This window comes from Poecilia reticulata, chromosome 12, assembly GCF_904066995.2.
Source record: "Poecilia reticulata chromosome 12, P_reticulata-male-v2, whole genome shotgun sequence".
NCBI classification, from domain to species: Eukaryota; Metazoa; Chordata; class Actinopteri; order Cyprinodontiformes; family Poeciliidae; genus Poecilia; species Poecilia reticulata.
The window spans coordinates 29,838,863-29,852,349 of NC_088841.1; the positions used below are offsets into that span (position 1 = coordinate 29,838,863).

Sequence of the window (13,487 nt, forward strand, 5' to 3'; positions counted from 1 at the left end):
GTGTGTGTGTGTGTGTGTTGCAGTGACGGAGGCGGCTTCCAGAAAACAGTTTTGTAATTACATCTGGAAGTCTCGTTATCAGAGAGCGAGCGGCCGACGGCGAACGCTTTGAAATGCGGCGGCTGAGCGACGCCCGAACGACGTTCCCGCTCCTGATAAACCAAACGGATGTAATTAACGTCTATTAGCATTTCTGAAACCGGAGTTTGATTGGCTGCCAGGCGCAAAAACAAACAACAACAACACGCAGTTAGAGCTTCTGCTTTAGTTTACAATCATTTCTGGGTTTCGATATGAGTTGTTTCAGGTTGGTGTCCTTCTAAAAGGAGGTTTATCTGGATTGTTTTGATCTACAACTGAAGGGAGTGAAAACTAGTTTCACCTTTAACAAGAATGCTTTGCACGGCTAAAACAAAACGATCAGTGTTATTAATTAAGAGCAGCTCCAATCAGCTGCGTTTTACTCTTCGTTTGAAGGAAGTAGCTTAGAAATGTTCTCCAGGTGACAGAAGGCTGATTTTATAACCGCCTTTATGTGACTCTGGAGGTCCAAACCCAGATTTCATCCTGATCTCTGGTTTCTGTCTGCTGCACCTGAAGCTGGGCGCTGAATCGAGATGGTTTTAGCTTTCATTTTGTTATTTTCAGCTGGATAAAGTAAGAAAAGAAAACGAGGAGGTTAGCTAACCTCGTGTTTGAGCCGGCTAACGAGCATCCGTAATGCTGCTGGTGTCTGGACCAATCAAAACGCAGGAAAGAATGCCTGGTGCCAGCCAGCCAATCAGTGACGGCCTCTTTTGTGTCTTTGAGAAGAAAAACAAATTTCCTGCTTGTGGTTTTCAATGTTTTTAATGTTTTAAAGGTTAATTATTTGCCAAGTTTGAAGAGAAGCCGGTCGGTCAAAATGTCTGACAGTTTTAAGGTTATTATTGGATAGCTTTACGTTTTTGTTGTTGTTGGTTTTTTCCTCAGAATTTAGGCTTTAAATTCAGAATTTTTATTTTTACACTGGAAATTAAATTTTTTTCAGAATTTTTAATTTTTTTCAGAATTATGACTTTAATCTCAGAATTTTTCCTTTGATTCAGAATTCTGACATTCTTTGACTCACAATTACACTCAGAATCCAGATTTTTTTTCCCTGAGAATTTTGATTTTATATTCAGAATTCTGACACTTTCCCCCCAGAATTCTGACTTTAAATTCAGAATTTTGACTTTACACTCAGAATTCATATTTTCTTCCCCCAGAACTTTAATCTCAGAATTTTGACCTCTGATCTAGAAGACTAACATTAGATTTCAGGTTTGTTTGTTTTTTCTCTTGGCACTAATCTCCTTCCGTAGAAAATGACCTGGTAACTCTTGCAGATGTCTTTCCACCTCGGCATCGCCTGTATCCTCCCCCCTCCAGGGTTTCTTCTTCTTCTTTTTGTTTGTTTCTAGCTGCTGCGGCTCGTTTTCCCACACTGTGTGACGGGTGAGGATGTTAGCGGCGGTTTAATTAATACCGCAGAAGATCGGCGCTCCGCTCCCCTCGCCGCATCCGGACATTAATCAGAGGTATTTTCGGGGGAAGCGAGGCGGCGCAGGTGCAAATCGTCGGGGGCAGAGGAGGGAGCGTCAGATGATGTATGGAAATACACGAGGAAACCTGATCAGGCCGTCCAATCATCATCTATCACCCACCGGTCGCCGGGCGGAACGCGACGATCGAGGAGCGGCGAGGAGAGAGAATCCAGTCTGGGGTTATCAGAGGAACAACACGTCCAACCGGACATCCAACACATCCAACCAGACATCCAACACATCCAACCAGACATCCAACACATCCAACCGGACATCCAACACATCCAACCAGACATCCAACACATCCAACACATCCAACACATCCAACCGGACATCCAACCAGACATCCAACCAGACATCCAACACATCCAACCGGACATCCAACCAGACATCCAACCAGACATCCAACCAGACATCCAACCAGACATCCAACACATCCAACCGGACATCCAACCAGACATCCAACACATCCAACCGGACATCCAACCAGACATCCAACACATCCAACCAGACATCCAACCAGACATCCAACCAGACAACCAAGACATCCAACCAGACATCCAACCAGACATCCAACACATCCAACCGGACAACCAAGACAACCAACCAGACAACCAAGACATCCAACCAGACATCCAACCAGACAACCAAGACATCCAACCAGACATCCAACCAGACAACCAACACATCCAACCAGACATCCAACCAGACAACCAAGACATCCAACCAGACATCCAAGACATCCAACCAGACATCCAACCAGACATCCAACCAGACAACCAAGACATCCAACCAGACATCCAACACATCCAACCCGACATCCAACACATCCAACCAGACATCCAACACATCCAACCAGACATCCAACACATCCAACCAGACATCCAACACATCCAACCGGACATCCAACCAGACATCCAACACATCCAACCGGACATCCAACCAAACAACCAACCAGACATCCAACACATCCAACCAGACATCCAACCAGACATCCAACCAGAAAACCAAGACATCCAACCAGACATCCAACCAGACAACCAAGACATCCAACCAGACATCCAACACATCCAACCGGACATCCAACCAGACATCCAACACATCCAACCTGACATCCAACACATCCAACCAGACATCCAACCAGACAACCAACACATCCAACACATCCAACCGGACATCCAACCAGACATCCAACACATCCAACCGGACATCCAACCAGACATCCAACACATCCAACCGGACATCCAACCAGACAACCAACCAGACATCCAACACATCCAACACATCCAACCGGACATCCAACCAGACAACCAACCAGAAAACCAAGACATCCAACCAGACATCCAACCCAAGACATCCAACCAGACAACCAAGACATCCAACCGGACATCCAACCAGACATCCAACCTGACATCCAACACATCCAACCGGACATCCAACCAGACAACCAAGACATCCAACACATCCAACCGGACATCCAACCAGACAACCAACCAGACATCCAGTTAGACATCCAACACATCCAACCGGACATCCAACCAGACAACCAACACATCCAACCAGACAACCAACCAGACATCCAGTTAGACATCCAACACATCCAACCGGACATCCAACCAGACAACCAAGACATCCAACACATCCAACCGGACATCCAACCAGACCTCCAACAAAACAACCAAGACATCCAACCAGACATCCAACACATCCAACCAGACATCCAACACATCCAACCGGACATCCAACAAGACATCCAACACAACAACCAAGACATTGAACAAGACATCCAACACATCCAGCCAGACATCCAACCAGTCATCCAACAAAACAACCAACAAGACATCCATCCATCCATCCATCCATCCATCCATCCATCCATCCATCCATCCATCCATCCATCCATCCATCCATCCATCCATCCATCCATCCATCCATCCATCCATCCATCCATCCATCCATCCATCCATCCATCCATTCATCCATCCATCCATCCATCCATCCATGCTAAATGCCTGTGTGGACCTAGCCCCGCCTTCAGCTGCAGCTCCTCCCCCTCTCAGCTCCTCCAGACTAGCCAGCAGCAATTAGCAACCAGCTGCTGATCTCATTATAGGAGCTGCTTCTCAGAGCAACACTGGTAAAAATGTTAAAGGGTTAATAGAGGAGCCATGTTGGGATGACTTCCTGGAGGCGGAGCTTCAGAAAGAGCAGGAGCTTCTTAAAGAGACAGAGGCCCAATTTCAATGCATTAAATCAGGAAGTAAAATTCTTTTGAGTCATATTTGATATATTCAGTGTTTTTATAAAAACTGAAGTTAACATAGTTTCTTGATTATTCTATCGAATTGCACAATGTGCCTGGAAAACACATAACACTGCCCCTTTAAGTCCTGGGTTCCCAGGACTGGACCCTGTGGTACCTCACATGTGATGAGACGTTACCTATTGATACAAACAAGCCCTCCATACTGTCCTGAACCCGTATGTAAACCTTTGTGGATCCGTCTAAATCTATTCCAATCATTTCTAACTTTGCTGCTTCCTGGAAGGACTTTCCAGAACTTTCCAGGCTGAGGTAACTGGTTGCAAAGCGATGTGTGAATATAATGAAAGCATGTTTATGGTGACCTCTCAGCAGGCTGTAGCTTTAGCATCCGCTGTGTTCATTAGCATGGTGTCTGAGCGCGCTCATTACCAGGCCGCTGATTGGTGCAGCAGCGGAGCGGCTAAGCTGCTGCTAATGCGTGGGGGAGGCTATCCGCCTCAGGTTGCTCTGACATGGCCGCTAATCCCACTGCCGGCTCGCCTTTTAATTTAATTACAGCTAACTGTGTTAATATTTCATTAAAGTATTAGCTGTGTTTTAATCAGACCGCTCGCCGTCAGCTGCTTCCGTCCTCCAGAGACTTCCTCCATGCCTCCACCCTGACAGGAGCTGCAGCAGCTCCACCACCGCGCTGCAGCAGCAGCAGCAATGCATGGCTGTCGGGGAAACGCCAGGATGAATGCAGATGAGACGTTTTGTGCGCTGCGTCTCTCCACGGGCCGCAGCAGATGTCTGCTGTCAGGGTGAGCAGCGTCAAGGCGGCCGCCTGACATATTTTCATATTTAACGATTCATCTCATTCTGATTCATGAAACACGCAAACACAGCCGCAGCAGCCAATCGGCATCAAGACGCCGGCAGGACGCGCCGCCATCAGCATGTCGGAGCAGGACGACCTTCACTGGAGCCAAGGTCACTGACCAGAACTCCAGAACAGCTCTGATGCTCCGGATCCTGACTGGACCAGTAAAGATTATTGGTTACATTCATGGTAATAACTGGTTGGTAACTGGTTAATTGGTTAATAACTGGTTTGTAACTGGTTAATAACTGGTTGATAATTGGTTAATAACTGGTTGTTAACTGGTTAACTGGTAATAACTGGTTGGTAACTGGTTAATTGGTTGATAAATGGTTTGTAACTGGTTGTTAACTGGTTAATTTGTTAATTTGTTGTTAATTGGTTGATAACTGGTTGTTAATTGGTTAACTGGTAATAACTGGTTGGTAACTGGTTAATTGGTTGATAACTGGTTGGTAACTGGTTGTTAACTGGTTGTTAACTGGTTAATTGGTTGATAACTGGTTGTTAACTGGTTGTTAACTGGTTAACTGGTTAATAACTGGTTGTTAACAGGTTAATTGGTTAATAACTGGTTGTTAACTGGTTGATAACTGGTTGTTAACTGGTTAATTGGTTGTTAACTGGTTGTTAACTGGTTAATAACTGGTTGTTAACTGGTTAACTGGTTGTTAACTGGTTGTTAACTGGTTAACTGGTTGATAACTGGTTGTTAACTGGTTGTTAACTGGTTGTTAACTGGTTGATAACTGGTTGTTAACTGGTGTCTGCCTGGTGTAGATGTAACCTCAGTGATGAGCGCTGAGCAGCAGAGTGTGAACGCACAGACACACACTCCCGTATCAATGTGTGTGTAGTGACATGGGAAGCCGTGACGCCCAGATGGAGCCGTCTGCACCTGCAGCTCCTCTGGGACCTGAAAGTGTCACAGCAACACCTGAACGAGACCTGTCAGCGTTTCTTCATCAGCAGCTCGTCATCCTCCCTCTAACTCGGTTATTTTAGTTTTCATTTATCTCTTCGTTTTCTCTGCTCTCACGTTTTCTGTGATTCAGAAACTGGACATTTTAAACTACATGCGATCAAACTAAATACGTTTTCTTCGATAACCTTTTTTTAAAAATGTGCTTTTAGGAGCATTTTTACGATGCTGTAATTTTCACTTTTACTTGAGTAAAAGACGCTCAAACTCGTGAAAATCTCCAGTTGTGTCTCCAAAGCTGCTGCCTCCTATAAACGATCAGATAATCAGGAAAACATCAGGAGTTAAAGAGTCACGACTGGAGGAAACGTTCACCGAAACACCAACAACTGACAAAGACTGAAGACGAAACCAGAAAACTGGTGGTAGATGCTGAACAGGGCAGCTTGAGAAAACATGGAGGACAAACACACAGGCTTCCTGCCACTGATGTGTTGAAGCTTCTGTTGTCACACACACACACACACACACACACACACACACACAGGCTGCCAGGAGGAAGTGGAGAGGTGCTTTAACGTGAATTTCCTCATAAAATGTTGATTCCAACCGAAGGCGTGGAGACGCAGTGAGCGGAGCGGCGACGTTCCAGGGTTTCATCACTTGGAACGTTTTTAAGTCCAGAGAACCAAACTCTGGTCCTCCAGGCCTCAGTCTGGGTTCAGATGGGCTGAACTCTGGTTGGTTTCAATGTGAACGCCAAGCGGACCAGAGACCGCTCCAAAAGCAGGAAGGGGACTACAGCGCAGGGGATTCTGGGTAAATGCGACCAAAACAAAAGCTAGCGTTAGCCTAGCGCTAGCTGGAGAAAATCAGCTAAAATCTTGTTTCCATCTGGTGAAGCAGGAAGTTGCTCTCAGCGTCTTCAGAGGTTTTTGTGTCGTTTCCTTCAGTGGATCTTGGAGCAGCGACTCGTTTGAGTTGGTGACTAAACACGTGGTGGAATAAACCAATCAGAAGCTCACAAAGCTGTGACATCATCAGGACTTTACCACGTCGTTTAAATGAACTCAGATTTTGATGTATGTAAACTTCTGGACGAATCGAAGTGATTCTGAATGACGGGTCTGGGCTTTCCAATGCAGAACAGAACCAGGTTGAACAGAACCAGGTTGAACAGAACCTCTGTGTGTAATCAGCAGGAAACCGGGTCAGAGTCCCAGGATGGATCTGGAAATGAAATCAGCAAATCAGAGCGTTTTTAAATTTGTGAAAACTGCAGCAAAACGCTCTGAATTCTGGCTTTTTATTTTGGTTTCATTATTGGGTCACTGAAGGCTTTTTGTCCTGGAAATAGGAGCAAACACACACACACACACACACACACACAACACACACACACACACACACACAGAAGAAGCCCCTGCTGTCGACAGGAACAACAGTTCAACAAACAACTGAAACACAAAGCGCCGCTTCTTTGGATTTAACAACCAGGAGAGGAGAAGTGTTGGGAAAACTGGGTCACACACACACCTGTGATTCTGCACCTTTTCGAGCTTCCGATAACTGAACCCAGGTTACTAATTTAAGTATCATTTGCAGTCTGACTCCGATCCGTTTGTCTGGAAAGTCCGGTTCGGTTTGGAGGTGTGAACGCTAAACGAACTCCGGTTCAGGAAAACCACCTTCAACTTCTAGGATGGTTTACAGCAGGTGTCAAACTCGAGGCCCGGGGGCCAAATGTTGCCCGCCACGGCTTCTCTTTAGGCCCTCGAGATTCCAGACACTAAATCAGTCGCTCCAGGTTTTCCGATTCCTTCATCGTGGATTTTTCATGCTGGTGCACAGTAGCGAGTTTGTTACAATTTATTTTGTAAAAATGGGTTTGAGTGATACTAACTCCCACCTGCAGGTGGCAGTGTTCCCTACCTTTACTCCACGGCTGCCTCAGCTTTACCTGATGTGAAAATACATTCTGTAATTAATGTGGCAGCTAAAAAAAATCAATTTAATGTCACTAATGAGCACAAATAGTTTTAGATTAGCTCCACAAAAATAATCACAAAATCTAAGACTGATGTGAAAAGATGTCAGAATTATTTAACTTTGCAGACACGGCCATTTATTAGCAATTTAACAGCTTATTAAAGGCTTTTTATCAGCCACAAACTGGCCCTGTAAGAACATTCAAGATGTTGATCAAACACCAACGTTTAGTGATCCATCTATTAGAATGGCCTAGTCAAAGTCCAGACCCAGAACAGAGTCTGTGAGGACTTGAGCTGATCCAGATGTTTTCTAATCCTGAGCTGGTAGAGACAAAACCCAGACAAGAATGATCTGCTGAATCAAACGAAGGCCGCATATACATGCACACCGCACTTTCCAGATATTTATGTTTTAAAAAAGATAACATTATTAATAAAACTGGGGCGGAGACTTTCACTCGTTCAGTTTGGTTAATAAATTACATTGATCTTAACACAATTAATCGTTTCGTTGTTTTTTTATTTCCTTGCTAACAAAGGTTCCACCTTTGTTTCTGGTATGACCGTAAACCTGACGCACAGCTACATCCGCTAATAACAGAGCTAAACAGAATCTGTTTGGTTTAATTTGCTGCGGCTCTAAATCTACAAGAACCTGATTCACTAAACATTTGGGCTGTTCTGGTTCCATTTTCTCTTCTTTTTTGGTTTTCACCAGTGGTGGAAACTGGTGAAGTACAATTTTCGTGTATCTGTACTTTACTTAAGTAGATTTAATAATGGATACTTTCTACTTTACTCCACTACATTTTACAGTAAGTATCTGTACTTTCTACTTCACTACATTTCTACAAACTGTCGCGTTACTCGTTACATCCAAGTCTCATTGTGGTTTTAGTCCGTTAAAATGTGAAGTTCAGGGATTTAAGGTGGCGCCGTAAAATCCAAGCAATAACGTGATTTACGTGTCTGTTGTCACCCATCGCCTCCACCTTTACTCGCATGCGTAGCTCCAGACATGCGCAGTGGTTTCCTCTGAGTGGGAGAAGATGTCTGTCTAATCAATACCGCTGAATAAACTGATATGGCGACATGTAAAATCAGCAGCGCTTCACTTTCACAGACGGTGGGACTTCGTCCAACTTTCAGCGTCACTTTAAAAGCAAAGCTTAAAGAAAGGTAAGATCTGTGGACGTGATGCTAGCTAAGCTAGCTGTACAGAGACACATGTTGCATCTGCCATGAAAAAAAGTTGTCACTCATGTGCTGAATTACTGTGTGGAGGTTTTGACTGAGATGTCGCATTTATGGGACAACGCTGGTACCAAAGTGCAATATAGTGATATGACATTCAGGAACGATCCGATTCTTCTGGACGGATCTTTACTGATTAAATTGATTTCAGCTCTAAGTATTTAATATCTAGTTTTTTTATGGGAATGTGGATCTTTCAGATCAATTTGAGAAGCAATTTTGATAGGTAAAAGTTATTTTTTTGTGTCACATGGGTGCTGGTCTTGACTTGGTCTTGGGTAGGTGGTCTTGACTACAACTCTGCTACTGGCTCCTCGGTTGCCTGTCCTCTCCCACCCACCTGCTTTCCATCCCCTTTGTGTTGAATTTCTTTATAAATAAAAGCCACTAGTGGCAAAAAAAGGTGAAGTTCATGCTATGTTAGGACAGGAGACAAGATGTTTCCATCCCTGAAATTATGATGCATAGAATCACATATCTAAGTCTAAACTATGTTACAGAGTGAACACAATAAAAACATGCTTTATCTGTGGCATTGTTCATTAAAATGGCACATTACTGATGTATTAAAATTAAATACGATTTGTTCACTTAATGATATTAGCGATTAGGTAATCCATTCAGCAAGTACTTTTACTTTTAATACTTAAGTATTTATAAAAGCCAGGACTTCTTTACTTAAGTACATTTTTTGAGTACTTTCTCCACCACTGGTTTTCACGCCCAAACTCATCCATCCATCCTTTCTTTCTTTCTCTTGTTTTTCCTCTTTTCTGTCGTTCCTATCTAACCTTTCCTCTCTTGCATATTCATAAATTCATAAACCTGAGAACGTCCGACATGTTTAATCTCTCCCTGGATGTGTGTGTGTGTTCACTCTCTCTCTCTCTGTTTCTCTCTCTCTCTCACACACACACACACCTCCTCCCTAACATCCAGCAGCTGGCCAACAGATGGGGCCCGCAGCCAGAAAAGCAGCTCACCGCAAAAATAAAAATTTACAGGACGCCAGCAGTGGAATTCATTTAAAGCAGAGAAGAAGAAGAAGAAGAAGAAGAAGAAGAAGAAGAAGAAGAAGAAGAAGAAGAAGAAGAAGAAGAAGAAGAAGAAGAAGAAGAAGAAGAAGAAGAAGAAGAAGAAGAAGAAAACCTGTTCTTATCCCTTCCAGTTCAAATCAGGTTTATTATTTTATTGATGCTTTTGCTCTGAAGCAAAACGTTGAAATTGAATCAAAATAGTTTTAAACAACCAGTAAAATGTTTAAAAAGTGAAATATGGATGGAAATGTTTTGGTTTCCAAAAACAAGATGAATCAATTCATGACCTAATCTAACTTACTAACTGCTTTAGTGATCGATTAATAGTGAAAACTGCAGCCGTAACTCGGATGTTTTCTTGGATTTTTCTGTAACTTTTTTAGCTGAACAGAAACAAAACTCCACTTCATAAAATTTCCAGGAAAAATTTGGAAAATTCTCAAAGCTGTAAAAACAGAAAATTTTAGATTAATTTAATACATTTTGTAGAAAAAAATACTCCAAAATTTTTAGATTCATTTAATAAATTTCTAGAAAAATTTTGGAAATGTCTTCATGGAAATAGTTGAAAATTTGAAAATTAATCTAAAATTCTCTAGAAAAAACTTGTAAATTTATAAAACAATAAACGGAACAAAAACGACTGAAATCTTTTGTCTTTAGTTTTTATCTTTAATATTTTCTGTCCAGTTTTCAGAATGAAGTTGATAATTTAACAAAATCACAACGTGAAACAAGTTTGACCTGGAAGCTGTAAGGCGATGGATGGATGGATGGATGGATGGATGGATGGATGGATGGATGGATGGATGGATGGATGGATGGATGGATGGATGGATGGATGATATCATCCGTCCTTCCTTCTGCTGTTTCTTCCCTCTGACATCAGCTGTGTTTATTTTGCAAACCTTTTCATCTGCTGCCCACCTACGTCACACACACACCTAGACACACACCACACACACACACAGTCGTACGCAGCTATCCAACAGGAGACATTCCATTGACTTCCATTCATTTCTACAACCTAAACCTTACCCTAACCCTAACCATCACATTCCTAACCCTAACCAAAAGTCAATTCACACCTTAGTCCTAACTGTGACCCCTGACCCTAAAACAGGGTCCTTACCAAGAGGGGACCTACAAAATGTCCCCTCTTCAACGGTGAGTCCCCTGTTGGGGAGTGTAAAATGACACCCATGTCCCCTTGGATAGCTACACGTGAACACACACACACCTAGACACACACTCAGCATTAAAACGTCGCTCCGTCATCTTCATCTTCCCCCCATCTGATTTCCTTTCAAAGCTGCTCCTCCTTCAACCACACAGACCAACTAGTGGCATTCACACACACGCACGCACACACACACACACACACACACACACACACACACACACACACACACACACACACACACACACACACACGCACACACACACGCACACACACACACACTCTGTGTCCCATCTGGTCCCCATTCAGCAGGATGTGAGCTCTGTCTCTCTCTCTCTTTCTTTCTCTCTCTCTCTCTCTCTCTCTCTCTCTCTCTCTCTCTCCAGGTTCTGACGTTTCATCAAGGAGTTCAGAGGAAACTGAAACAAACTGAACTGGAAAAACATGAGGAAATTTTCTAGATTTCACTTTTTCACAGGCAAAAAGCGAAACAGGAGCTAAAAAAACGCTGAGCGACGAACGAGAGCGACGAGTTAAACTGGAGAAAAATATTAACTGTTTTTAAATGTTCGGTTTTATTTTAGAGAAAACTCAAAAGTTCACTTCCTGGTTCCACCAAAAAAAAAAAAAACTGGTTAGATTAATTTCAGAAATTAATTAGAAAAACTTGTAAATTCTGAGCTAAAAATTTAAATTTGCAAGAAAATCTCGTTTCAGAAATGTTCTAGAAAAACTTTAAAATTTCTCCAAAAGTTGAAAATTTGAGATTATTCTCATGAATTTTCTTTAAAAAAAAAAACATGACAATTCTCTGAGCTACTAAAGCCGTAAATTTGCAGGAAATATGAACTTTTCAGGTTAACATATTGTTGGCAGTGTTTGTAGCCCGTAAAGTAGAACATTGTGACTTCTGAGCTCTTTGGTAATTTGAGCTGAAAATGTTTTACTTTAAGTAATTATTGTTAGTTTTCTTCATAGTTTCCAGTGAGGTGAAGCTGCTGAACATATTTTATTTTTATTAACACTTTGCTGCTAAATCTGATGAGTTTGAGCTGATTGGAGGTCAGAGGTCATCAGAGCCGCGCGCAGTGTGTGTGTGTGTGTGTGTGTGTGTGTGTGTGGGTGTGTGTGTGCGTGTGTGTGTGTGTGTGTGTGTGTGTGTGTGTGTGTGTGTGTGTGTGTGTGTGTGTGTGTGTGTGTGTGTGTGTCGTGGCCCCTCCCTCCCTGCTGCAGGTCTTCCCGCTCCAGATGTTCCTGAGTTTTTCCACATGCCGACTCCAAACCAAAACCAGAGGATTTCCCAGAATGCACCACGAAGCTGCAGGAAAGCAGGGGAGCGGCGAAGGCGGCCGAACGCGTCGCCATGGAAACACGGAACTATCAGACAAGTTCAGTCGTTTCGGCTTCGCTAGCGGAGGAAATGACGTTTGGCCGTTTTCAGTCTTCACTCCGTGAACGTTGCTGCATCACCTGGAGCGGAGAGAGATGACGTCAGAACCGGACCGCAGCAGAACCACAGAGCTTTGATGGCTCACACACACACACACACACACACACACACACACACACACACACACACACACACACACACACACACACACACACACACACACACACAGCCTGTAATTTGTCTGTGGTTTATTTGCTCTCTGCATAAACTGAACTGTCAGATGATTGAAACCATGAAAAACACAGAATATCTCCAGGTTATTGGGTTTTAGAAACTTTAACCTGTTGGTGGCGTTGCAGCGTTAGCAGCATTAGCGGCATTAGCAGAGTTAGCGGCATTAGCAGCATTAGCAGTGTTAGCAGCATTAGCAGTGCTAGTGGTGTTAGCAGCATTAGCAGTGTTAGCGGCATTAGCAGTGTTAGCGGCATTAGCAGCATTAGCAGTGTTAGCGGCATTAGCAGTGTTAGCGGCATTAGCAGCATTAGCAGTGTTAGTGGTGTTAGCAGCATTAGCAGCATTAGCAGTGTTAGGGGCATTAGCAGCATTAGCGGCATTAGCAGTGTTAGCAGTGTTAGCAGCATTAGCAGTGCTAGTGGTGTTAGCAGCATTAGCAGTGTTAGCGGCATTAGCAGCATTAGCAGTGTTAGCGGCGTTAGCAGCATTAGCAGTGTTAGCGGCATTAGCAGTGTTAGCGGCGTTAGCAGCATTAGCAGTGTTAGTGGTGTTAGCAGCATTAGCGACATTAGCAGTGTTAGGGGCGTTAGCAGCATTAGCGGCATTAGCAGTGTTAGCGGCATTAGCAGTGTTAGTGGTGTTAGCAGCATTAGCAGTGTTAGTGGTGTTAGCAGCATTAGCGACATTAGCAGTGTTAGGGGCATTAGCAGCATTAGCGGCATTAGCAGTGTTAGCGGCATTAGCAGCATTAGCGGCATTAGCAGTGTTAGCGGCATTAGCAGT

The 13,487-nt window shown here is 43.5% G+C and overlaps 1 long non-coding RNA gene across 1 annotated transcript in view; it reads left to right on the forward strand.

Moving 5' to 3' along the window:
• The window catches only part of LOC145554024 (uncharacterized), a 2,578-nt gene extending 451 nt beyond the window's left edge, over positions 1–2,127 (forward strand). Inside the window, exons 2-3 of the long non-coding RNA XR_014090061.1 lie at positions 24–170; positions 1,446–2,127. This is a non-coding gene — a long non-coding RNA (uncharacterized LOC145554024). The remainder of the gene's footprint in view (positions 1–23; positions 171–1,445) is intronic.
• Positions 2,128–13,487: the final 11,360 nt, after the last annotated feature.